Here is a 26,231-nt window from a genome sequence, read left to right on the forward strand (position 1 = left end):
CGTTGATGGCTCTTGTTACGTCTCTGTAAAACGAAGTCACAAGGAGGGTATCACAAGTCAGCTCGGAAACTAGATCCCATGTCGTAGGCACTCACAGTCAGTAAGCAGGAACTACTATTCAGCAAAATGACATAGAGGTAGACGGAAGACAGGGCTTCTGTAAAGAGAATTTCCGACTTCTTTATATTAAGTCTGTGTCTGTGTGGTTGCCAGTGTGGTGGAACAACTGGAGTATGGTGTCATGGTTGCTCAACAACCGGGCCTCATGCCTTGCCTTATTGAGTAAAGCAGCTACTGTTGTGTAAACAACACCGGATGCAGCCAGCATATATACCACTAAATGTTGACACTCAGTCATCACCAGATATACATGCCCGCCTATGCTTCAAGACGAAGGAGCCAGCTACCATTGCCAGACGCTGCTGTCAATACCTGCTGAGTCGGAATTCTATGACTTGGCGCCTTTCCACCAGTGTTTCACCTGCTGAGTGACTCATCTGCTACTGGTGGCCTTCATGGCGGACCATCGTACGAGCATTTGGCTGCCCAACTGTCCTGCGTTATATGGGCAGAACTGCCCATCACCCAGTGCGCCCACACGCCATCGCCAAAAGCCATACCAGAGACTACGGTTTAACCTCATGTTGCCCATTGTAGCTTCTGTCGAGCTACAGAAGCAGGCCAGCACCCGAGGCCCTTTGCATTGTCAACCAATTGTCGCCACTGTTGCCCCCAGTTAGCGTCTCTCTTACTGTGTTGACAGCAGCACCACGCTAACCACCAACATAGCCCTAGGAAACATGCAGTACGCCGTCCTTCTGGCGAACCACAGGTGACTCTGGCTCGCAGTACTGGCCATGGCCACATAAATCGAAGAGGCCAGTGACCCCTCTGCAGTTCCATCTCCTCTGCTGCAGTTATTATGGAATATAGGACTGATTCAACCAGCATTATTTCCATGAAGCACCACTGCCCACTACCTGCTGCAGCTCCAGTACAGCCACGCTCTTGGAGGTGAACTGCCAGACATCCTTTTCCTGTTGAAGTAACGCTCCACGACCTACACAGCGCTGATAAGGAAAGATGAGTCTGTGTATTCGAGTCTCGGTTTGGCACACAGTTTTAATATTCCATGAAGTTTTTTATATGATTTATTTGATGAGCAAAGAAGTGAAATAACAAAGAAAAGTTTTAATAACTTCAAACAATGTTCATATCAAGTGAATATCGTGATTGATGTGTAATCACAGCATGGAATTCAAGCTTTTACACAACGACACAAGCTCAGCACAATAGGCTGTGTGGTGGTAGGACTGGACCAAGTGACAAATCAGTCAAATCACCATCGACAGTTGCACTGAACATTTATCTGGCACTTTTAAACAAAACAAATAACAAATAAAACCATCAACACATTTTTTAAATTACCACACATCTTTAAAATTACGATTTAGATGAGAGCAAGGTACTTCAAAATTTAAACATTCATAAACCACACATTTGGTGAAATGAGAAAATTATTTATTCAAAAACTATGATTAAATACACAATAACAACTGACCTTTCAGTAACTTGTAAGTATTTATGAAACTACTCATGCAGACTTAGACACGTGTCTCTCAGACACACTATCACTTCAGGTGGAAACGTAACAGTGATGTTATTGCAATTCCCGGCAAAATATATTCAGGGAAAATTTTATACATGTTGGCCAGCTTCGTCGTGTGATATGAATACAAGGACCAGCCAAACTGTTTTCAATGGCGGTTAACACTGATAGTGGCAATCTACAAACAGAATGAACCAGCATTCCAAGCCCTACTAAATGTTAATCAATACATCACATACAGCTCTCACTAGAAACTTGCGTACTAAGCAAGTTGAAATTAACACATTGGAGGACAGTAGGAATAGCAACGGCCGGCCAAGAGAATGAAGTCAACAGCACTGCACCCAGTAGTCGATTCCGGCAACAAGTTACAACACAAGCAAGGCCATTACCCTCTAGCTTGTTCGACGAAGCCAGCCGCCGCAGATCCCGGTGCCAGATGCAGGACGAGAAATATACCAACGGCTTCCCAGTAACGCGACTGCTTCCACGCCGGCGATATTTGCTACGGCGCCGTCACCCGGGTAAACAGCCCCTTTTAGATGTGCTCTTCGTGCTGCCTCCCACGGTACCTGTACTGTCGGTCAGAGTTCCAAAACGACGTTACTGCCAGGCGTCCCAGAGGAAAATCCTCGCTACTTGCTAGAACTTACCCCTCGCTCGGCCCGGTACGTGGTGCCACAGCGCGCTCTGTGCACACCACCGGGAAGATGATCTATACCGGTGGCGGGAATATTGCTGATCGAGCTACACGGCTCAGTGATGAATAATGAACACAGTATCAGGTAACAGATATTCATATGTATTGTAAAATTTAGTGTTGGTGGCAGAGACTGGAAGTGACAACTCATCATGAGCCAAAGCGCAGGTGTGCCCTCAAGCGATTAAATCAGTCTACAACCTTCAGTAGCAAGTAATACAGGTACAGTGCGTAGAACTATTTTAACGTTCTCCATCAGTGTAATAACAAGATTGCCTAATCTGTGTTCTGCTTTTCCAGTGACAGCTTCTTACAACGTGACTCGAATCTACAACCAGATAACCTTTGTTTTTAATACACGATCTTCTCGTTATAAGATTCTTCACGGACTTCCTACGGGATATTTTGTCACAGTCTGTATCGTACCTCTACCACCCAAAGAATCTGACCTAACTTGCTGCGAGGGTCTGTATTCACATTACCATAATTTTACTACCTCTTGGGAAGCAGAACGTGCCGAATATGTGACGACCGTACAACTACGTTAGTATTTATCTAAGCGAAGTTCTATGTGCTGATGAAAACTCCTCCCGAGTTTATTTCAAATGAGTTTGTACTTGGGGAAAAACACTCATTTGGTAAACACAAGTTGTTTGCCATCTACTGCGTGAAAAGAAAGGACAGATAGGTGTCAATGTAACACTACTGAGCTCTGTCCGAAACGCGCCTCAGAAGGACTGAGGTACCGACCGAGCGCTGTGTCATCCTTAGCCGATATGTGTCACTGGATGCGGAGATGGAGGTGCATGTGGTCAGCACGTTGCTCTCTCAGTCACTGTTGGCTTTCGTGACCGGAGCCGCTGCTTCTCAGTCAAGTAGCTCCTCACTTGGCCTGACAAGGGTTGAGTGCACCTCATCTACCAACTCCGGTCGGTGAACCGAACGGTCACCCATCGAAGTGCTAGCCAAGTCCGACAGCGCTAAACTTCGATGACCTGACAGGGAACCGGTATTAACACTGCTTCAAGTCCGTTGAGGACTCACTGTTGTCGGGTACATAAATGACTACAGTTGCTATTTCCCGTGACATATAGAACGGCCACGGGGATGGATTAGTGTCGTTTATATTTAGTGATGTTACCAGGCCTGATAAGCTCGTGAACAGTGTTAGATGTTGAGTGATCAGTATGAAGGGCACGGATATGCCGTTCGTGATCTGTATGGAGGGCACGGATATACCACTCACTTCTGTCAGACAGCGTAGTCATCACCTCGCAGACTTTGAAATGGGCCTCACTGGCCAGTTATCCGAATCGTGCAATATATATGTTTGTGGGGTGGTCGGATGCGAAAGTGACCCGATTTTACACTGCAAGGGAACATGAAGGCAGGCTCACTCGCTATCAATACTCCGGTGGACCCCGTCTGACAACCACAAAGGAGTACAACCTTATTGTGCAATGAGTACATGATAGCCTTTTCGCAAGTTCGAAAATGTCTCTGAGCACTATGGGACTTAACACCAGAGGTCATCAGGCCCCTAGAACTTAGAACTACTTAAACCGAACTAACCTAACGACATCACACACAGCCATGCCCGAGGCAGGATTCGCACCTGCGACCGTAGCGGTCGCGCGGCTCCAGGCTGTAGCGCCTAGAACCGCTCGGCCACCCCGGACGGCTTTTCGCAAGTGCGCCTGGCATCGGAGAACATGTAATGGACACGCTACGACGTTACGTGTCATCTCGTACTGTTGGTCGGAGACACACAGCAGCAAGATTAGGGAATTATTGTCCCACGCATGGGCTCCTGTCAACACCACAGCACGAACGGCTGCGTTTAGGGTTGTGTTCAACGCATGGACTCCTGATGAATCTCTTCGCATTGTTTTCAACAATGACTCGCAGCTCTGAACTAGCGACCTGGAGAGCTAGCGACCTGGAGAGAGGGGACCCTTCCCTCCAATGTTTTGAACAGTCACAACAGCGTTACTGAAGGCGTCTGGTCCGGGAAGCCGTCACATATGATGTCAGGATAATCAATCAACCGTCGGAGACCACTTAACCGCCTCGGTTGCCAATGACGTGAAGACTTCCAGCGATAGACGAGTCGGCGATCGGCTCACGGTGGCCGGCGGCTCGGATGCTACCAGGAGCGACTCATTCGATATGAGCACTTCCCGTACCTCGGCACGGGTCTGTATAGTGCGCCCGCTCCAGGATACATTGCTGACTATGTCCCGTCACGTGGTGTGCGGGAGAAAGTAGAACAGTGGACATCGCGTCCTTTGGTGGCGCATGTCAGGCCGCGTAGTGGCCACCGATGGGAGTCTGCGTGTTCTTGCTTTACTCAACCATTCTGATAAATATAACTGGCTCACAGATTATTTGAAAGCTGCAGGCATCCATATTTAATTTATGAATTGCCTTGATCATTTTCACATGGCTTCAGCCCGGTTCGTATTGAGGGGGGGATTTTGTGTTTTAATTTACGTACAGGCCTTTATTTGCACAGTAAATTTTCTTACTCCTCTCACATGCATTTTACGCCACTGTTCTACTGGCACTACTGTACAATCCGATGGTTGTGTTGTGTCTGTCATTGTTTTAGTTTAAGTACGTCTGTCTTGATGCTAAATTTCTCATATTCTTATATGACGTTATTTGCAATTTTGTTCTTCAGCTATTGTTGTACTTATGATATGATGGATGTTGTTTGCCCTTTCACGTTTTGTCTATTACTTTAAGAGCATATGCATCTTTTTCGTAATGTTTTTGTATAGTGATGTTTGTAATTCTGCTCCAATATAATTGTTATCGCTGCCATCTGCTGTCTGATGTTTGCCTACTTGCGTTTTTATCTTACTTTAAGACTGTGTTTGTATGTCAGCTTCATAATTTTGTTCTATTCTGCTTTTTTTTTTGCAATTATGTTTCCTTGGCACTTTATAACCATTATTAGGTGTGCGGTGCTTGTGACCCAAAGCCGAAATAAAGAAATAAATTAAAAAATATTAGAGTATGCGTGCACATGGGGACCGGCAAAGCTAGCCCCCGCTAGGCCTGGCGTCCGCTTTACAGATTCGTTCCGCGGGTGGCCGATGTTTTAGGCGCAGGGCATAGACACATCAGTTTACAACAGGACAAGATGGAGGTTACGTATACCACTACTAGTTCCCCACGCCCATTATGATTAACTTTTTGGTATGTTTTGTATTCATTCCTTAAAATGTGAATATCACATTCGAGATGACGACTGTCAGTGAATTAGTGGAAATCTGAATGCAACAGGAAAAAAACGATTTACAATGAAGTTGTCCTAAAAAATATCTAGATGTGAAGAAATTATTTTTTTTCGATCTATAAATGCTAGAAGAGCTCTCTATAACTGCAAAACTAGAGGGTTATATTGAGTGACGCAACGCTGGAAACAGAAGTGCGGCGTATGGCGTGCCGCCGCTGCCACATTTAACAGAGGAAAAACAGAACATAAGCTACGTGGAGTTCTGGAGTTCAGACGGACCGAGCGTTTATAATTAATTTTGAAATCACCCTGGAGCGACGAGCGGCTGCTCTGCGCAACTAATTTCTCAGACCTTTCTGGCGCAGTTGGCCCTTTTTTCGTTGCAATGTGATGTGGTCTATTTACACATCTCTGCCACGGGCCCAAATTAATTTGTTCATGTCGACAGTCTGTAACACGGTGTTTGTTGAAATTCATTCTGCCGTATTCTATTGTATACAATCCCACTTTTCCCATTCATATCGCAGTACGTTACACGTGTTGTCGTAGAAATGCGACATTTCGGGCTGAATACATAGCTCGTAAATGTTCCCGATTTATATTCTTTGACAAATCTTCGTTCCGAGAAAAGAAGAATGACTAATTTCTCTGGTCAAACAGTACTCCGTTGGCGACAATTCTGACGGTTGATTCAGATGCGAATGAGACCCCTATGTATGTTTTACCCACATACCGTGCCACGTGGTGAATCTTATTGTTATAAACTTGTGAAACTCAATAGTTATTTCCATTGGCACAGGTCACTAAATTTATAGATTTCATCAACTTCTCGCAGCACCACATTGCAGGTTGGTTCATTTTAAAGAAAAATAAATGAGAAACCAGATCTAGCTTTTGTATGTCCATCCTTTTAGCAGGAGGTCTCTGGGACGATGGCCGTTTACGGTCGTGACAAAAATTAAAAGCACCTACAGCCGTCCTTATGACTTTCATTCATTTTGTAGCTATAAAATAAATTAAAATCTCAAGGACGGCCGCAGGTGCTTTTATTTTTTGTCACAAACGAGGTCTAGTCCCGTTTGCTCTAATGCAGCAGCTTTTAAATTCAAAGAAACCTACAAATGCCATACAAACGTGTATGCTTTGAAAGCCATGTTTGGCAACGTGAGCAGCGACTATACTTAGGTTAACACTCGATGTCTACGAGAGAAATTATGTGTGTCTTCTTCTTTGAAAATGAGAACAAATGAAAATATGGTGCTACCAAGACCTCCCAGCTTACGAGAATGGCGAAGACATCCAGGTTATGGACAAATGTAGTGATGCCAGCCTACCGCAATAGGTACACGCCTATAGCTAGCTTCAAGTTGCTTTGGCCAATACCTCAACCTCCGCTTCGCTGCCAACTAGTATTAATGAGTTTTCATTAGTTCTTGACTTATCATCAAAACTGTATTCCAAGTTGAAAATAAGAACTGAACATGAGATATTCCAGATCTACACGTGGAGCTGAGCACAATGGCCACTGCACACCATGAGACTGCACGTTACCTTGTGGTTATTCGGGTACGATGTGTGGAACATTTATAACAGAAAGAAAGACAAACGGGGAATCATTCTAGTGGTGAATCTAGACACAAATGGTTATCTAATGACATAAGCGACAAAGAACAGATAGTCTTAACAAGGCGTTTTGGAAGGGGCGTCTTGGAAACGGAGGATCTGGTAGCCTATTCCTGCGCTAATGTCGTGACGGTCTATGGGGAGTGGTTGGAGCACAGCGAGACCACAAGTAACCGACAAAGTGTTGGACGTCCACGCCTCATAACAAAATGTGGAAATCGGAGACTTTCCCGCTCTACAAAGCTGAACAGGCAGGGCTATGTGGCAGATGTGACGACAGAGTACAGCGCTGGTTTCGCTGCAAGTGTTTCGGAACACAACATTCAGTGCACATCAACGAACACGGGTCTCCATTGCAAATTATGCCTGTGCGTTCAAGTGATGATCAAACAACATCGTCAGTTACGATCGCCGTGGGCAAGCGATCAGGTCGCCTGGTCGAATAAATAGCGCTCCTCGTTACACCAGGTCGATGGTCGTACCCCTAAACGCCGACACCCATGCGAAAGTCTGTTTGAAGCATACAGCGCGCTACGAACCCATGCAGATGGGGGTAGTATTATTATGTTGATGACGCTCATCAGTGCTTCAGTGGGAACAGTGACAGAAGTCGACGGATCGACATATCTGTATACTTTCTGAAGATTATTGCGTGCTACTTGCATCCCTTCCTGCTTGATGTCTTCCCCAAAGTCGGTGGCTTCTTCCAGCGGGCTTACTGTCCGTGTCACAAGGCCAGAGTCGTACTACAGCGATTTGAGAAGCAGGATAAAGTACGATGATACGTTCTCCACAAGTTTGTCTGCTGTTAACCCTAAGGAGCAGATCCGGGAGGCTATCACGCTCCACCTCTGCGCCCAAGAGCGTGCAGCTCGTAATTTACTGGGATTGCATGGGCTATGCGTAGGCATCTGGAGTTTCACACTTCTGGAGACATGAGAAGGAGTTGTAGAATTCATTTTCTATTGCATCTCAAAGAGTGACCAACACTATTAAACAGATGGCCACGATATTTTGACTTAACTGTGTAAGTCACTAATGTTACAGGTCTTTAAACTTATATATCATACTTCGCCCGTAACTCTATTTGTGATGGATGCTGCAGAGACTATTCGTTAGTCTATCAAAGCAGCAAATCCCTGTGGTAAACTGGTTCTACAACGTATCAGGTACCGCATGTTAGTTGCTGCACGTTCTGGAAACTTCGCTCCATCTTTACGAGAAAGTTTAGGGCTTTGGTTCGCCAGTCAAGTTACAACTGCATAGCCCAGTTAAATGTTAAAATAACAGTATTACCCATTAAATAACGTGAAATAACATTAAATATGTACCGAAAATAGGCTGTTTCTAAGGATCTGGGGCACAGATACCAGATGTTTTGTGCCATTTGTGCCCTGTGGTATCTAAGTGAATGCGGCATCTATAGTCAACCACGGTAACATAATTCCGTGCAACTCGTAGCTTTCAGAGTTAGCTTTCAAAGTTTACAACATGGCAATGCAAGGACGAGAGAACCAATCTTGCATTACAATTACAGTACTGAATTAATTACAAGTAAATATTGATAAATTATTCCCAATTAAATTAATAGAACACCGACGCACTAAGAAGTTTACCCACTTTTTCCTTTTATCTATGAGCGCTGTTGGCAAGCCGGGTGCACTCAGCCCTTGTGAGGCTAACTGAGGAGCTACTTGACTGAGAAGCAGCGGCCCCCGTCTCGTAAACTGACATGCGGCCGCGAGAGCTGTGTGATGACCACATGCCTCTCCATATCCGCATCCAGTGACGCTGGAGGGCTGACGATGACACGGCGGCCGGACGGTAGCGTTGGCCCCCCCGTGGCCTGTCGGAGCTGAGTTTAGTTTAGTTCCTTTTATACAAGAACGAAAACTGTATTAAATAATCCGTCTTTCAGTTCCCTAGGATTCATTATGAAATTTCAGTATGTGTCAATGGGTTTAGAAGATCCATATGAAACCAGTTACTGTGTTTAGCTTTCCAAAGACCTGAGTGAAGTGATGCAAATCTCCTCGAGCTGGTTTACAAAAACTATTGATAGCCTACGACGTCTTGCTAATTTGCTACTCAATTTGAAAAGGAAATTTGGAATAAATTTCAACATGATTTTTACACCAGATTTTCAGATATGTATCTTGGAAAAGGGAAGTGACACAAAAAAATATGTGCTTACGCGGTAGACTCTTTGGAAGCGCAACTTAGGCATTTGTAAAACGTTGTTTCGTAGCACAAATCAAAAACGAAACAAACATTGTCTAAGCAAAGGACTTTGACTTACAGGCTCGTTTCATGAAAGAAAAATGTGCTTGTCACCGGTTATACAGGACTTTACGGCTGTAAATGTAGATATTTTTCCTTGTGACTGAGGACAGTACACTGACCAACATTACATCAGTATTTAATACATTTGCTGACTAATAACACAGGCCAATCATGGAAAAACTTGTTTGCTGAAAATACCTTTTTCTTATGTTTTTTTAGGGTGGGAAAACCAAATGTTATACTTAAGAAACTGTACCACCCACCATTTTTTCACATTTTGCAGTTAAATTTATTAATTTTTGCCAGTTTTTAAGGAATTTAACAGCTTTTATATAGTTAAAGTCATTTAAAAAGGAGGTGTAATGAGCGTAGATGACGTTGGTAGCACTGCTGAAAAACATTTGCTGGCAAAAAAAAGATCGATTCTGCTTTTCTGTTAACAAATGGTGTTTTATTGTCAGCCTAACCTCACTTTCCCGTTTCTTGTACATGTCCTCAGTACAATTTCTAATCGTGGTTGTAAAAACTCTGCTGACAGTTTTTGTTATATTTCAGGTGAATTTGTGATTGGAAGCACCAAAGAAACATTACACACCTTGTGAAGAAGGTTTATTTATCATACTTTGGATCTAAACTTGGTGATCAAGATAAATCTTGGGCGCCAGATAAGGTATGTTATGTGTGTGTTGATGATCTGAAAAAATGGTCTAAAAAGGATAAAAAACTTTAGATTTGCTGTTCCTATGATATGGAGGGAGCCACGAAATCAGGCTACTTTTGCAGTGTTGATATTACTGGTCTTAATTCGAAAAACAAGAGGGTAATAAACTATCCTAACCTTCCATCCGTCATCCGACGAGTAGGGCAAGGTGTATATTTTCCCGCTCCTGAACCACCAGATGACTTAAATTCTATTCCAATAGAAATATGGCCGGCCAGTGTGGCCGAGCGGTTCTAGGCGCTTCATTCTGGAACCGCGCGACCGCTACGGTCTCACGTTCTAATCCTGCCTCGGGCACGGATGTGTTCAATGTCCTTAGGGTCGTTAGGTAAGTAGTTCTAAGTTCTAGGGGACTGATGACCTCAAATGTTATCCCATAGTGCTCAGAGCCATTTGAACCATTTTTGAATAGAACATTTTCTGATGTAGAATCTGATTTAGATGTACCATTGTAATACAGAATGTCTAGAGCCCAGACTAATAACTCAGACCGAGCTTAACGATTTGGTTAAGGATCTGGGCTTAACGAAAGAAAAAGCTGAATTGCTTGGCTCTACATTAAAAGAAAAGAACCTATTGGTAGTTGGAACAAGCCTATACATGTATAGAAACAGAGAGCAGCAATTTTTCAAGCTCTTTCTACAAGGAGGTGATTTAACGCACTGCTCAGACATTCCCGGTCTGATGAATGAGTTTGGTATTGAATACAAAAAGGATGACTGGAGGCTTTTTATTGATTCATCGAAAACTAGTTTAAAGGCTGTTTTATTACACAATGGTAACATGTATGCAGCTATACCTGTTGATAATTCTGTACATAAGAAAGAAAGCTATGGAAACCTAGAAATAGTGCTAAATAAAAAAAACTATTCTGCTCATGGTTGGAAGATATGTGGGGCTCTAAAAGAGACATGCATGCTCCTTCGTCAGCAAGGTCCCTTTAACAAATTTCCGTGTTTCTTGTGTGAATGGGACAGTAGGGTTAGGGATCAACAGTGATGCAGAAAGAATTAGCCTGTGAGGGAGTCTTTAAAACCTGGTGAGAAGAGCATTCTACCTAAAAGCCTTGCAGATCCAAAAAACGTATTCCTACCACCTCTACATCTAAAGTTAGGCCTAATGAAACAGTTTGTAAAGGCCTTGTCTGAAGGTGGACAAGGTTCTAAGTATCTCTGCCAAAAGTTTCCACACCTTTCAGAAGCTAAACTGAAAGAGGTCGTCTTTGTCGGACGTGACATGAGAAAATTGATGTTTGATGTTACGAGGGCTATTCCGAAAGTAAGGTCCGATCGGTCACGAAATGGAACCGACTATGAAAATCCGATAAAGCTTTGCACAGATGTGTTGGGTAGTGTCTCTAGTATAACCCCAGTTAGCATCACGTCGCTCTTCTCATTTCTGAGCTCGCAGTGAGTGCGTAAAGATGTCTAGAAAATAGTGTCTGCCGCCAAGTACGGGGGCCTGGTGAGAAATTTCCCCTGAAGCTATGCAGCTAACATTACATAACTGTCGTGCTGTTTCGTCTTCAAGACAATTCTCAGCCGCATTCTGCAGGGGCAATGAAGATGCTCCTGCATCGTTTTCAAATGGAAATGTGAGATTACCCACAATACAGCCCGTAATTGTCTCCCTCTGAGTTTCAGCTCAGGTCACATGAACCGCTGGTTATGAAGACAACATTTCGGCACAAGACAACGAGCCGTAGGCCAGCGTAGAGAATTGGCGGAGAGCACTGGCGGCTGCCTTCTATAGCGAGGGTATGGGAAAGTTGGTACAACGCTACGATACACGTCTAAGTCGGGTCGGCGACTATGGAGATAGGTAGCTGCAAGGTGTATCTAACTGTTGCAAATAAAACATTTTTGATTTTTACCGTGGTTTCCATTTCGCGACCTATCGGACCTTACTTTCGGAATAGCCCTCGTAACTTTGAATTCACAATGAGCTTAAATGAGAAAGAAGCGTAGGTATCATTTAAGCAAGTCGTTACAAAGTTCTTAGGACATGAAAAAGACCCAGAATATGTTTCAATTATAGCTACTACGTTAAAGAAGTTTAATACTTTAGGATGTTTAATTAGCTTCAAAGTTCAGTTTTGGAACAGTGACCTTGATTACTTCACTGCCAATCTCTCGGAGATGTTAGTGAGGAGCAAGGAGAGCGTTTTCACCAGGGCATTAAAGTGCTGGAAAAACGCTACCAAGACCGCTGGAACACCAACATGATGGGGAACTACTGTTGGTCACTTCACCGAGACGTTCAGCAAGCGACTCATCGTAGAAAAAGCTACACAAGACGCTTCAAAGAAAAAAGACGAAGAAAATACAAACCAATTCCAGCTAACAAGTGAAACCTCTGTTAACACATATCATTGTTTTAAGTAGCTTACTGTAAATACGAACCACGCTTATGTTGTAACAAAGAGTTTCATTAATTTCCCCATTTCCTTTATAGCATAGGATTTTTATACTATATAATAAAATGAATATTCCTGGTAAACTATGGGCGATACAAAAAAAAAAAAAAACTAAGGCTAGATTTGGATTCAGCTCAAGAAAATCTATAAAGATCGGCTATCAAAGTAAAAAAAGTTTTTTTTTTTTTAAATATTCCTTGGCCTGTATAATTGTAGCTCTCACGAGTAGTATGTTTTTAGGTTGGTTAGTAGCTCAAGTCTGGGTACATATGACAATCACGAGCTATTAATGCTTATTTTCCGCTGGAAAGCACTTTCGGTGTTGACGTGTGGGCTCGTGGATGCAAACATTCAGTCTATATTGTCAGCAATAGTCCACTTAGTGCTGCAGCTACGACCATGCAGAAAACATCACGTAGATAATTATGTGACATATTAGAGGGAGGAGTGTTGTACACAGAGAAGGAACAAGTAAGACATGGAAGTGGATACGTATTGAGGTAACAATAACCACAATAGCTACAGTAATACCACTAGCGTCATGTATTAATCACTTGAAAAACTAATAAACTGTGAGCAGAGGGGGTGATTAATAAAATTAATGCTCCAAGCTGCATCTCAGGAACGGCGTCACGTCGTCTTACCTGATTTCTTGTAATACTACGAAAGATACGTTGGCACACGCGTTGGAAAATTTGATAGGTGCCTTTCTTTCGAAACAAGCCACACAGAAAAGTGGGACCGTATCCCACGTTGCAAATAGTAACAACGTGAGTGAGCAAGTCGAAGTGGTTGTACGTATTGTTAAAGGACATATAACGTAATAATTAGGATACACAAAATATGATAAAGGAATGTTACCACGTTCATGATAGTCCCACATGGACAACGCAATTATGGGTACAAGTTTGGAAGGTAGGAGATGAGGTACTGGTGGAACTGAAGCTATGAATGAGTCGTGCAACGTACTCGGGTAGCTCAGTTGCAGGGTACTTGCCCCCAAAACGCTAAGGTCCCACGTTCGAGTCACGATGAGGCACACTGTTTTAATCTGCCATGAAGAGTCACATCAATACACGTGTTATACAAGCACGCAAAGTTACATGATCATTCACAGAAGGCCGCAAATGAAAGGTACATAACGTTTTGCTTGTTGAAAAGGAGACAGAGAGAGAGAGAGAGTGAGAGAGAGTGTGTGTGTTTTGAGAGAGAGAGAGAGAGAGAGAAAGAGATTGAAAACCATCGATATTCACAGACGGAATAATTATAAACGAATACCGCCACGCACGTGCGCACGTGGATTTGAGCAAAACACAAAAGAATATTCAAGTTCCGCTGCAAATCGAATAAACGCGTTTCACAAGAAGCTATTCTGAATAAACATGACTAGAAAATATGCATGAATGCAAGAACACGAGAGCGAAACGCGAATGAAACCCATGGATAAAGCCTACAACAGCCAGCAGTCTCATCCCTTACATCAAGCACAATGCTGAGACATCGTAGCAGCAACTTCGGTTCACAATAAGCAATGACGGTACCACAATAGTTATATCACATGAGTGCTAGACCCAGAGTATTTCTTGTTTTGTTCCAAACTGATTCAACCGAATTTTGTGAGTTTTCTCTGTCATTGCTTGCCGTAGATCAAAGTACTTCTAGGGAAAGAGATATCTTATGCTCAGTAGCACAAGGGTAGCAGGCGATGTCCGTTCGAACTCGCCAAGCACTCGATACTTTAAAACAGGGGGCTTGCACGGGGTACGCTTCTGGATTGTATGAAAGAAGGCGTCGTCCACTGTGACGACTTGTTTCACTATTAGGTCATTAAGATTAGATTTCCGTAAGCCAATTCACAAAAATTTCATAATTAATCTGTCAAGAGAAATTATAAATATAAACCATAACAAATTACGACGTATTACCATCAATATCCTCGTCGCATCTTGTGCACCATCGCTAGAGCCCGAGTTGCAGATGTAATGTTTAAACCTAACCTTCAATTTTCTTTTATAAATAGGAAACGTTACATTCGTGATACAGATCCATTAAAGTAATTCACTTGGTAGCAGAACGTTGAGTGCTCTCTCGAACGCTATGGACGCCACATTTCAATCTACGTCTGTAGGGGCCCCTACAGAACTGACTGCCAACGAACGTCGACTCATGTACACACAACACAGCTAGTGTACCGATACGTTCAACACCCTACCAAACGATGTTCTGTATCAATAATGAACAATTGTTGCAGTTATATATGTGGATATTGCTACGGAGTCGTAAGAGAGTGGTAGGACTGGGTTGGTTACTTGAACTACGCTTCACAATGTTCATTAAAAGCTACTGCAGAATATAGAATCATACTTTTTTTTAATTCGCCAGACTTCCGTCTAGATGATGCGATCCGCCACAAATTCCTCTCCTGCACCAACTATTTAATTTCACAGCAGCACTTGCACGCTAGACCCTCAATTATTTGCTGGATGAATCCCAATCTTTGCGTTCCCCTTCACTTTTTACTTTCTACGGTTTTCGCTACAAGCGAAGTGATTAATCTCTGATGACTTACACATCCTGTACCTTCATGACATTGTTTTCCGCACGTCCCTTTCTTCGATAACTCTGCAAAGAACCACCTCATTCCTTATCAGTTCACTAGATTTTCAAAGTTCTTCTGTAGCATCACATCTCAAGCTCTCATATTTTCTTCCATTCCGTTTTCTCCACTGTCTTCAAATCAAGACTTACTTTTGGAGTCAGTAGATTGATCTTGGCCAGCAATGCCCTTTAGTCTGCTTTTTATGACATTCTGAGAACGTCCGTCATGTGCTGTTTTGCTTCCTATGTAGTAGAATTCCGTAAATTGGTCTACTTCTTGACCAGCTATTTTGAAATTAAGTTTCTCACTATTCTCATTTGCGCTAAGCATCATTACTTTGTGTTTTTGTGGTTCACAATCAGTCCATATTCTGCACTCATTAGACTGTTCATTCCGTTCAGTATACCCTGTAATTCCTTTTCCACTTAAGATAGCTATGTTATCAGAGATTCTTATCATGGATATCCTTTCACCTAGAAGATTAATCCAATTCCTGCACCTTCCTTTCATTTCCATCATTGCTTCTTCGAGGCATACGTTGAACAATGGGTGCGAAAGAATGCATACCTGTTTTCCACCCTTTTTAGTCCGAGAATTTCGTTCTTGTCCTTCCAGGCTTTTTGTTCTCTCTTGGTCCTTGTACTTACTGGATACCACATGTGTTTCAATGCAGCTTGCTCCTATTTTTCTCAGAATTTGTAACATCTTGCACCATTTCACATTGACGTATGCTGTTTCGAAATCGACGAATCCTAAGAGGTTATTTTGATATTTTCTTCAGCATTCATTTGATTATGTATCACAAAGTCAGAACTGCCTCCCTAGTGCATTTATCTTACTTATAGTCAAACAGATCGTCATCTAACAGATCCTCACTTTACTTTTCCATTCTTTTGTATGTTAATCTTGCCAGCAGCTTGGATTGATGAGATATCATACTGACTGAGCGATAGTTCTCGCAGCTATCTGCCCTTGCTATCTTCGGAAATGCATGGGTGATATTTTTCCAAAAGTCTCATGGTACGTCGCCAGTTTCATATACTTTAAGCTCGAACTGATAAATAGTTTGGTTATCATCCCTCCCATTGATTTTAGAAATGCCGGTGGAAAATTAGATAACCCTTCTGTCTTATTAGATCTCAAGTCCTCCAGAGCTGTTTTAAATCACGACGCTAATGCTAAATCCCTTATGTCTTCCTTATCAAGTCCAATTTCTTCTTCTAACATCAGTTAATCCTCCCCCTAATAGAGGCCTTCAGTGCATTCTTTTCACCTATCCACTGTTTCTTTTACGTTTAGTGATGGATTTCCCACTCCACCTTTAATATTATCACCCTTGCTTTTAATTTCACAGAAGGTGGGTCAGTCCTTCCCGCGATCATTTCTTTTTAGATTTCTTAACGCTGAATTGTTCACAATGGATTACTCTTCCGTTTCCTATTCGTAACGAATCCCACTCCCGTTATACCATTTCCGCTGCTGTTATTATTACCGTACATTCGTCTACCCAGAACTCGTTAATTTCTTTCAGTTTCACTTCAGTGATCCCCACTCTATCTAGATCGAACCTATCATACCATTTTGGGATTCCTAGATGTATTATTACGTTCAGAATTTTGACATCCCTTGCTTCGACTCGTAATATGTCATTCATTCGCTGGTTATAACACTTTTTTCTCGTGGTTCTCCCTCCCATTGTAGTCACCTCGCGGACATGGAATGGGGGACTAATTCGGAATCATATACCAATAGGGAGATCATCCTGACACTTTTCAAATACGCGCGACATGTACTGTGGATACAAATTGTGTGTCTTTAATGCAGTGGTTTCTGTTGACTTCCGCCTCCTCATGCCTTTAATCATTGCTGATTCATCAACCTTTTAGGGGCTGTTTCTCACTCCCCCCCACCCCACTCCCCCTCCGGGCAAGAGAAAGCCCCGCAGCACTGCCCGCATCTCCGCCCTCTTTAAGAAGGCCGTTGGTACTTCAATGGTCTTCCTGTGCCGGAAGTCAACGTGTTAACTACTGAAATCCCGAATGAAATTCATTTCAAAGAAAATAAACGCAAGACGCTTACCACAGACAGAGCTAATGATACACCTGACAATTTGGCAATATTTTTCTTAACTTTGCCATAACTGTCGCCATTGTCGTTAGTTACTTAAAGGAGGAAAGTGGAGTATACGACGTGGTTGTGAACTGTTTTAACGTTGTACTGTGTATGATCGTATTTGAACAATTTGTGTATCGCATTTTCTGGTGTGGTAATTAGGGAACAGCGCAGTATTTGCCTAAAAAACGAGAGAAATCTTCTAAAATCCACTCTTAGGCTGGCAGGTACACCAGCCGCGGTTGTTAAGCCACTGCGCAGGCTCCACCCTGGTCCGGCTAACTTCCTGTCTCGTAAGGTGGCGCGCTGCCATTTGCACTGTATATTTACAGATCGATGATTTTACAACATAAAACTTGCTACGTAATATTTACTCCTAGGATGAACCCTCGTGAAATGAAGATTCACTACCCAATATTGGGAGCTGACCTGGAACAAAGATGAAATAAGATGTGGTAATATATGAGGCGTGACCAAAAAATACGATGAACCGTTCTATTAAAAACAAAGTAATACGACTACATGGAATATGATATAATTTCTTTCATTGTCCTTCGCTAGCAATGAAATAACCCCAACGTCGAACCCATGACTTGAAGCATTTCTAGAATGATTGTTTTGGAAGGGCGTTCAGGTGCTGTGTGGTGGTCCTCTCAGTGTCAGGAATAGTGTCAAAACGTTTTCCCTTAACCACGGTTTTGATTTTTGACCAAGGCCAAAAGTTGGTTAGTCCTGAATCTGGTTATTAATATGCATTTGGACAGACAGGAATGGTTTTTCCGCCCGAAAACTAGCGAATCAAAAGTGAAATATAGTACGGCGTGTTGTGATGAAGAACTAAGCCACTGTCCCACTTTTCTGGTCTCTTTCTTCGTACACCGTTGCTCAACTGTTGCAGTACGCCCTCTTAAAATTTACAGCTGTTCTCCTTGGATCAAACTCTGATGGTACTATGACCTGCAAGAATACAAAAAGCATTATTTATCCCAGGGAACTGGAGAGAATCCACTTAATACTTGTTACATGAACGTTACTTCGATACTTAACACAACAAAGGAACGATTATATAGCAGTTGCTTAAGCCATACTACTGTCTACCTGCTATCAGCCACGCAGCGCTACCTTTCGTTGAACGAAGGGTTTAGCGGGATACTGGCAAAACTACTGCTAGAAGTGTGTAAGACTCTAGTATTGAATAAAATATGCAGTTTCCTACGACTTGCCTGGAAAAAGCGCTCGACAATGCCAATTGGTGCAAGATGTTCATAATTCTGAGAAAAATAGGGGTAAGATATAGGGAAAGACGGGTAATATATATTATATACAAGAGCCAAGAGGAAGATCAAGAACGAAATGCTCGGACTAAAAAGGGTGTAAAACAGGAATGTAGTCTTTCGCCCCTACTGTTCAATCTGTACATGGAAGAAACAATGACGGAAATAAAAGAAACATTCAAGGTTGGAATTAAAATTCAAGGTGAAAGAATATCGTTGAAAATATTCACTAACGATATTGATATCCTCTGCGGCAGTGACGAAGCATTGCAAGACCTGCGGAATGGAATGAACTGTTTAATGAGTGCATAGTATGGACTGAGAGTAAATCGAAAAAGACGAAAATAATGAAAAATAGTAGAAATACGAACAGCGAGAAACTTAACATCAGGATTCGTAGTTGCAAGAAGATTATGTTAAGGAATTCTGCCACCTAGGGAGTAAAATAACCCATGACGGGCAATGCTAGGAGGATATCAAAAGCAAAATACCACTGACAAGAGAGGCATTCCTGGCCAAGAGAAATCTACTAGCATAAAACGTAGGTTTTAATTTGAGGAAGAAATTTCTGAGAATGTACTTTTGGAGCACAGAATTTATGTTAGTGAAACATGGACTATGGGATGACCGGAACAGAAGACAATCGAAGCATTTGAAATGGGGTGGTGCTACAAAAAATGTTGAAAATTAAGTGTACTGATAAGGTAAGGAATGAGGATGTCATCTGGAAAATCAACTACGGGAGGAATATATGGAAATAACTAACAAGAGGAAGGGACAGAATGTTTGGACACGTTTTAAGACATCATGGAATAACTTGAATGGTACTACAGTTAGCTGTAGAGTATGAAAACTGTAGAGGAGGACAGAAATTTTCATACATGAAGCAAATAGTTGAGCACGTAGGTTGCAATTGCTTCTCTGAGATGAAGATGTAGGCACAGGCGAGGAATTCATGGCGGGCCGCTTCAAACCAGTCAGAAGACTGGTGACTGACGAGTTTTAAAGAAAGACGTACTCCATATTCCACTAGCGGGTAGGAGGGTGGGGGGGGGGGGGGGGCAGGAGGGGCTAGTAGCGAGCAAGTGCCTATGCATGGGGATGCATATACACGTGGACAACCATTTTTCAGTAATGTATCAGATGTTGGACCATCAACACATTAAAACTTACGATAATGTCTATTTTTACGTACAGTCTCAGTTCTAACAACAGGTTTTCTTGAATGATCGTTGACGCTCCTTGACCAAGTTTTTCATCCACCCCTTTTTTCTGCTTGCAATAAAGTAAAGCAATTATCACGGCAGTGGTGTCTTTATCGTGAACTTTCCGAATCACAATATTATTGCGCAACATTATGGACAATGTTATTCAGCGCTATTACAGTACAATATTATTGACAGACTACAGTGCGCTTGTTAAGCTTCTTAGATCGACGAATAATACTCTATCACTGACTGAACAACGACTTACATTTGATTCCTTTCCTGAGTGAATTACACATCCTAAGTAGTCTTTCAGTAATACTGCTGCAGCTTAATTTTTCACACACAGGTTTGATTGTTTCTGTATCTTACACCCAGCCGAGCGTAAACAACACGATATTCTAGGACACGGGCCTTCATGAGCGACCGATGTTTGATACCACACATACTCGGGTCAAAAGCGCGTCATCTGTTCCCCGGAATATTTCAGTTACTATCATCTCCGCCTCCTAGTGAAGCGATTCTTTGCAAAGAATCGCGAGGTACGTCTTGGTCACTCATGCAGCCAGACAGTCTTTCCTCTTGCCCCTGCCTCTTCGTCGAATGGATGTGCGCGTGGGGCACACAATACTCGTTAAAGCCTGTACTACGGTAAGTGAGCGGGGTTCACCTTCCGAGAAAGGATTTTCGTATAGAAATCGACCGCGTGTACCTGAATGGTGGCAAATCAGACTTACACCCACTCTGTAATAACAACGATCCGTCAAGCAAGTTCGAAAAGCAATGACACGTCAGTATGGACCAAAAACAACACTGAAGATGCTACCAATTTTATAATAATACGGTCGCCAGCCTAATTAGGCATTAACTGAGTTTCTTCCCTGTACAAGTTGGTATATATTCATGCAAAACAACAAGTAGTAACACTGCATAATAAAGTAGAATTTTAGAATCAGAAAATCTATTGAACTGATAGTTTCACGTTCTGTACTGATATGGAAACATCATGAATACATAACACTACACTATAATGTATACTACAAAACTTTATACTGTCTACTAGCCTGATTAAAATCGAGCATAGGTTACCCTAGAAATAGCACTTTCGTGTCACAGACAAAATGTCAATTTTAATAAAGATAAAACACTGATAAATTTTGACTTTTATATTGACTTTAACTTTTGCTGGTCAAACCAATTTAGAACACTTCAGAATTCAAATGAATAAAAAGGGGGGGGGGGGGGCGGGGTGGCTCTGAAACTGTTATGATCACTGTATTAAAAAAATTGATTACTGAAATTATTATGCGTTCAAGATTTCCAGTATATAAGTTACTACTCTTTTTATCTTATTTACTGCTCATTTAAATACCTTTATATCTGTCTCACACAAAATTTAATTTTTCATTTCGGGACACTCGGATTGCACAATATTTGGAAAGGACCCTGTCTAGGTTAGTTGTGAGGATAATTAAATGATGGGAAAGTTCTGGTAAAATTTAGGTTATTGTTGCACAGTTCATTCTCTGATCCATACGAATACAGTACTAAAAGTTTCAGCCTGCTAGTATCGATGCGGCGGTTGGCGGGCGGCGAGATAGCGAGGCACAGAGCACACATACAACCACAGCTATGGCTCTTAATGTATCGGCACTTTAATTCTTCTTAGCGTCGCAATACTTTTCCATTTAGTGCCTATGGAATTTTGCCATGCTGTGTGAGATTTGGAACGGCATACCAGAGGCTCAGTGAAACTACGTCTTCCAGGAGAGCCTCCTCGCTCCAGAAGGTGTTGCTCAAACCACTGCCGGACTCCCACTACTGCTGAGCCCGTTGTGCCGTGCAGTGCGCGCGTGCATTTTCCCGCGCTCGCCTGCCATCCACCTTTTACCGCTCCCTGACAGGTCGAGTATTCACCCGAGGTTTTGCATTCTACATATCCTAACACATTGCCTACGTATGGACCAGACGCACAGTTACGATTTTAAACATCTTACAACAGTTTCAACATTTGTTATATTTCAATTCTATTACAATATTACTTGACATTTGACAGAAATATTAATCTTCACATTGAAACGTATTTACAGTTTTCTTAACATAATGACATGAAACAAAACAGGAATGAAATCAGAACATCAGTTACACAAGTTTATCGAAAAATCAGAAGAAAAAATATTATTTATATGTACAATAGTACAGCGTCGTTGTTGTTACAGCTTGTATTATATGTTTCTAGATTGAGCATTTGGCGTGTTACTACAATAAATTTGATGAGCTCTTAGCTTGCTTGATGCATTCGGGCTTCGTCTTCGTTACGGAATTTACGTATTCATTCTCTTTCCCTCACATGACGCTATTAGTTATGTACGTTGGTAATTTCATAACAGCCACAATTTCCACAGTTTGTCATACTTTCTATGCTGTAGTCTTCTTTCCCTAGTGTTGTGGTAATAAACGATAACAGCGTGTGAAACAGCAGAAAATGCCAAATGACAACAGACAAAGAAATAAGTGCTTTAACATCTCACAGACAAGCGAAGCAAGACCAAAACAAGAAAAAAGTAAAAGAAATGGCACGCTGTGGAATATGTGGTAGTTATAAGAATAAGAAAATATACGAAAAACCAACTGAAGATAACGCAGACAGTGCTGAAACATGCATGGGTAGTGAAGAAAACTTTATTGACACATTCCTGGGGTCAGATACATCACATGATCACACTGACAGAACCACAGAGACAAGCGAAGCAAGACCAAAACAAGAAAAAAGTAAAAGAAATGGCACGCTGTGGAATATGTGGTAGTTATAAGAATAAGAAAATATACGAAAAACCAACTGAAGATAACGCAGGCAGTGCTGAAACATGCATGGGTAGTGAAGAAACTATAAAATGGAGTCTTGCATAGGGCGGAATTTATATCCAGCTCGGAAAATAAAGAGCTGCAAGAGCCTCAAGAGCTTATTTACTTTTTGAATTACCTGTCTGATTTGTTTGCCTTATTTTACAAAGGATCTTTGTAATTAAGATTTTTTAGGATTTTATTTAATAATTAAGCACGCGACTTCTACAGTAGCTCTGCTGCCAAAACTTGTACTATCATTTCTCAACTACAGTACCAACTAAGGGACTCCTAAAACCGCCGGCCGCTGGTGGCCGAGCGGTTCTGGCGCTACAGTCTGGAACCGCGCGACCGCTACGGTCGCAGGTTCGAATCCTGCCTCGGGCATGGATGTGTGTGTTGTCCTTAGGTTAGTTAGGTTTAAGTAGTTCTAAGTTCTAGGGGACTTATGACCTCAGCAGTTGAGTCCCATAGTGCTCAGAGCCATTTGAACCACTCCTAAAACCGCTGTATATCTGATTCATCGAAAATCTTAATTTTTTTGTTATAGTTTAATGTATTTACCGGTAAGTCACTATGTGATCAAAAGTATCCGGACACCTGGTTGTAAATGACTTACAAGTTCGTGGCGCCCTCCATCGCTAATGCTGAAATTCAGTATGGTGTTGGCCCGCCTTTAGTCTTGATGACAGCTTCCATTCTCGCAGGCATACGTTCAAACAGGTTCTGGAAGGTTTCTTGGGGAATGGCTGCACTGAGGGGAGGTATCGATATCGTTCCGTGAGAGCTGGCATGAAATCGGAGTTCCAGATCATCCCAAAGATATAGGAATCAGCACAGGACTCTGTGCAGGCCAGTCCATTACAGGGATGTTATTGACGTTTAACCATTCCGCCACAGGCCGTGCATTATGAACAGGTGCACGATTGTGTTCAAAGATGCAATCGCCATTCCCGAATCGCTCTGGAACAGTGGGAAACAAGAAGATGCTAAAACATCAATGTAGGCCCTTGCTGTCATAGTGTCAGGCAAAACAACAAGGAGTGCAAGCCCCCTCCCTGAAAAACATATCCACACCATAATACCACCGCCTCCGAATGTTACTGTTGGCACAACACAGGCTGGCAGATGATGCTCACCAGGAATTCGCCATACCCACACCCTGCCGTCGGATCGCCACATTGTGTACCGTGATTCGTCACTCCACACAACGTTTTTCCACTGTTTAATCGTCCAATGTTTACGCTCCTTACACCAAGCCAAGCTTCGTTTGTCATTTACCGGCGTGATGTGTAGCTTATGAGCAGTCGCTCTACCATTAAATCAAAGTTTTCTCACCTCCCGCCTAACTGTCATAATATTTGCAGTGGATCCTGATGCAGTTTGGAATTCCTGTGTGATGGTTTGGATAGATGTCTGCCTATTACACATTACGACCCTCTTCAACTGTCGGCGGTCTCTGTCAGTCAACGGACGATGTCAGCGTGTACGCTTTTGTGCTGTACGTGTTTCCACTTCACTATCACATCGGAAACGCTGGACCTAGGAATGTTTAGGAGTGTGAAAATCTCGTGTACAGACGTATGACACAGGTGACACGCCATCACCTGACCACGTTCGAAGTCCGTGAGTTCAGCGGAACGCCCCAGTCTGCTCTCTCACGGTGTCTAACGACTACTGGGGTCGCTGATGCGGGGTACCTGGCTATAGGTGGCAGCACAATGCCCCTAATATGAGAAACGTATGTTGTAGTGGGTGTCTTGATACTTTTGATCACATAGTATGTATATGATTATTGCCGCATCGTTTTTATATGTAAATTGTACAAATGTCAATGTGTGGTAATTATCCCACCTCCACCCCCCCCCCCCAAAGTTAAGGAACCTATGATAACAAATCTGGGGCCAACATTCGAACGCTGGCGGGTGTGGCCGAGAGGTTCTAGGCGCTTCAGTCTGGAACCGCGCGACCGCTACGGCCGCAGGTTCGAATCATGCCTCGGGCATGGATGTGTGTAATGTCCTTAGGATATTTAGGTTTAAGTAGTTCTAAGTTCTAGGGGACTGATGACCTCAGATGTTAAGTCCCTTATTGCTCAGAGCCATTAGAATTTGAATCATTCGAACGCCAATCCTTAAGGGGATGGCGTATAGGTGATCCCAATAACTATGGAACAAGAAAAGTGTGTGTGTGTGTGTTTGTCTGTTCGTATTACATCCATTCGTTGGCCCCTACAAGTTAGTGCACATTACCGTGGAAGCTGATCATGGATGCGTTTGGAACACCTCAACTGTTTGGGAGGGGGGGGGGGGGGGCAAGAAAGACGCTGTGGAGATATCCTGCGAAAGTTCGATGGTAACGTGTTCACGGGTGAGCGTACTGTGCAGAATGACAACCTCTGCAGAAGCCGAGGACCACATGTGTACCTTTGTGAAAGAGGTATTCTAAGGCCTCTCCTCGAAACCAGGTGAGGGTATGATGTTTGGTAAGAGTATGGTGTGAAGTCTGAGGCAAAAGCAGAACTCTGGGGTAACCGACGTTGACGGGGCACGAAGCTAAAGGTCTGTGATGCGTTCGCCGAAGATCCAAACGTACCGTTCCACGGGGCAAGTAAGGCTGCCGTTGGGCTATCCGAACACGATTCACGGCCAGACCAAAACTTCCATACGTCGTCAACCGTGTGTCTGCAACCCGCACCGTTTTAGTTTTATACCCCTCCTCTCTAAACTGAGTGAAGCAACATGTGGCAGTTGGTAGTAGTGGAGCACTTGCAGAGTGGTGGGGGAAGATGAGTCGTCATTCCATTACGCAGCTGATGGTTGTCCATATTCGCAATTGCGGATACATTTCACGTAAATTACATTAAGGTGAACACCCATACATGTGGTCTATAAGACATTGAAAAAGGGAAGAAACTTATATGTATATCCCCATATAGGGGAGATATGTTAACTGAAAGTTGCTTGCCTGATGTCGCAGGATAAATAAGTTATTTCAGTGCTTGTGTTATTCACAAGTACGATCCAATGTTTCTCTGGGCATTCATGCATGACCCTAGGGACACTGTATCGTATTTGCGATAAGCGGGAAATCCGGGTTCGAGTCCAGATCCGGCACAAATTTTCATAGTTGTCATTCCATTATGCAGCTGATCGTTGTCCATATTCGCAATTGCGGGTACATTTCACGTAAATTACAGTAAGGTGAACACCCATACATGTGGTCTATAAGAAATTGAAAAAGGGAAGAAACTTAGATGTCTTTACTTAACAGGTCATAAAACTGTGTGAAGCTTTGAACCGTTTTAGTTTTATACCCCTCCTCTCTAAACTGAGTGAAGCAACATGTGGCAGTTGGTAGTAGCAGAGCACTTGGACAGTGGTGGGGGAAGATGAGTCAGCTAGCTATAGGCATGTCCCACAGTCGGGCACTGCATAAGGCTACATAACTTACAGTCTAGTATCGAACCAAGTAGGCATATTATACTCTGATCAGCAATATTATCTACTCACCGTCTGGTGGCGTTGCACATTACGCTGTAGTAAAAATATGTAAGTAGGACAGACACGGACGGGGGATCATCCTAGCGATGATATGGGCT

The sequence above is a fragment of the Schistocerca nitens genome, chromosome 4, assembly GCF_023898315.1.
Source record: "Schistocerca nitens isolate TAMUIC-IGC-003100 chromosome 4, iqSchNite1.1, whole genome shotgun sequence".
Taxonomy (NCBI): Eukaryota; Metazoa; Arthropoda; class Insecta; order Orthoptera; family Acrididae; genus Schistocerca; species Schistocerca nitens.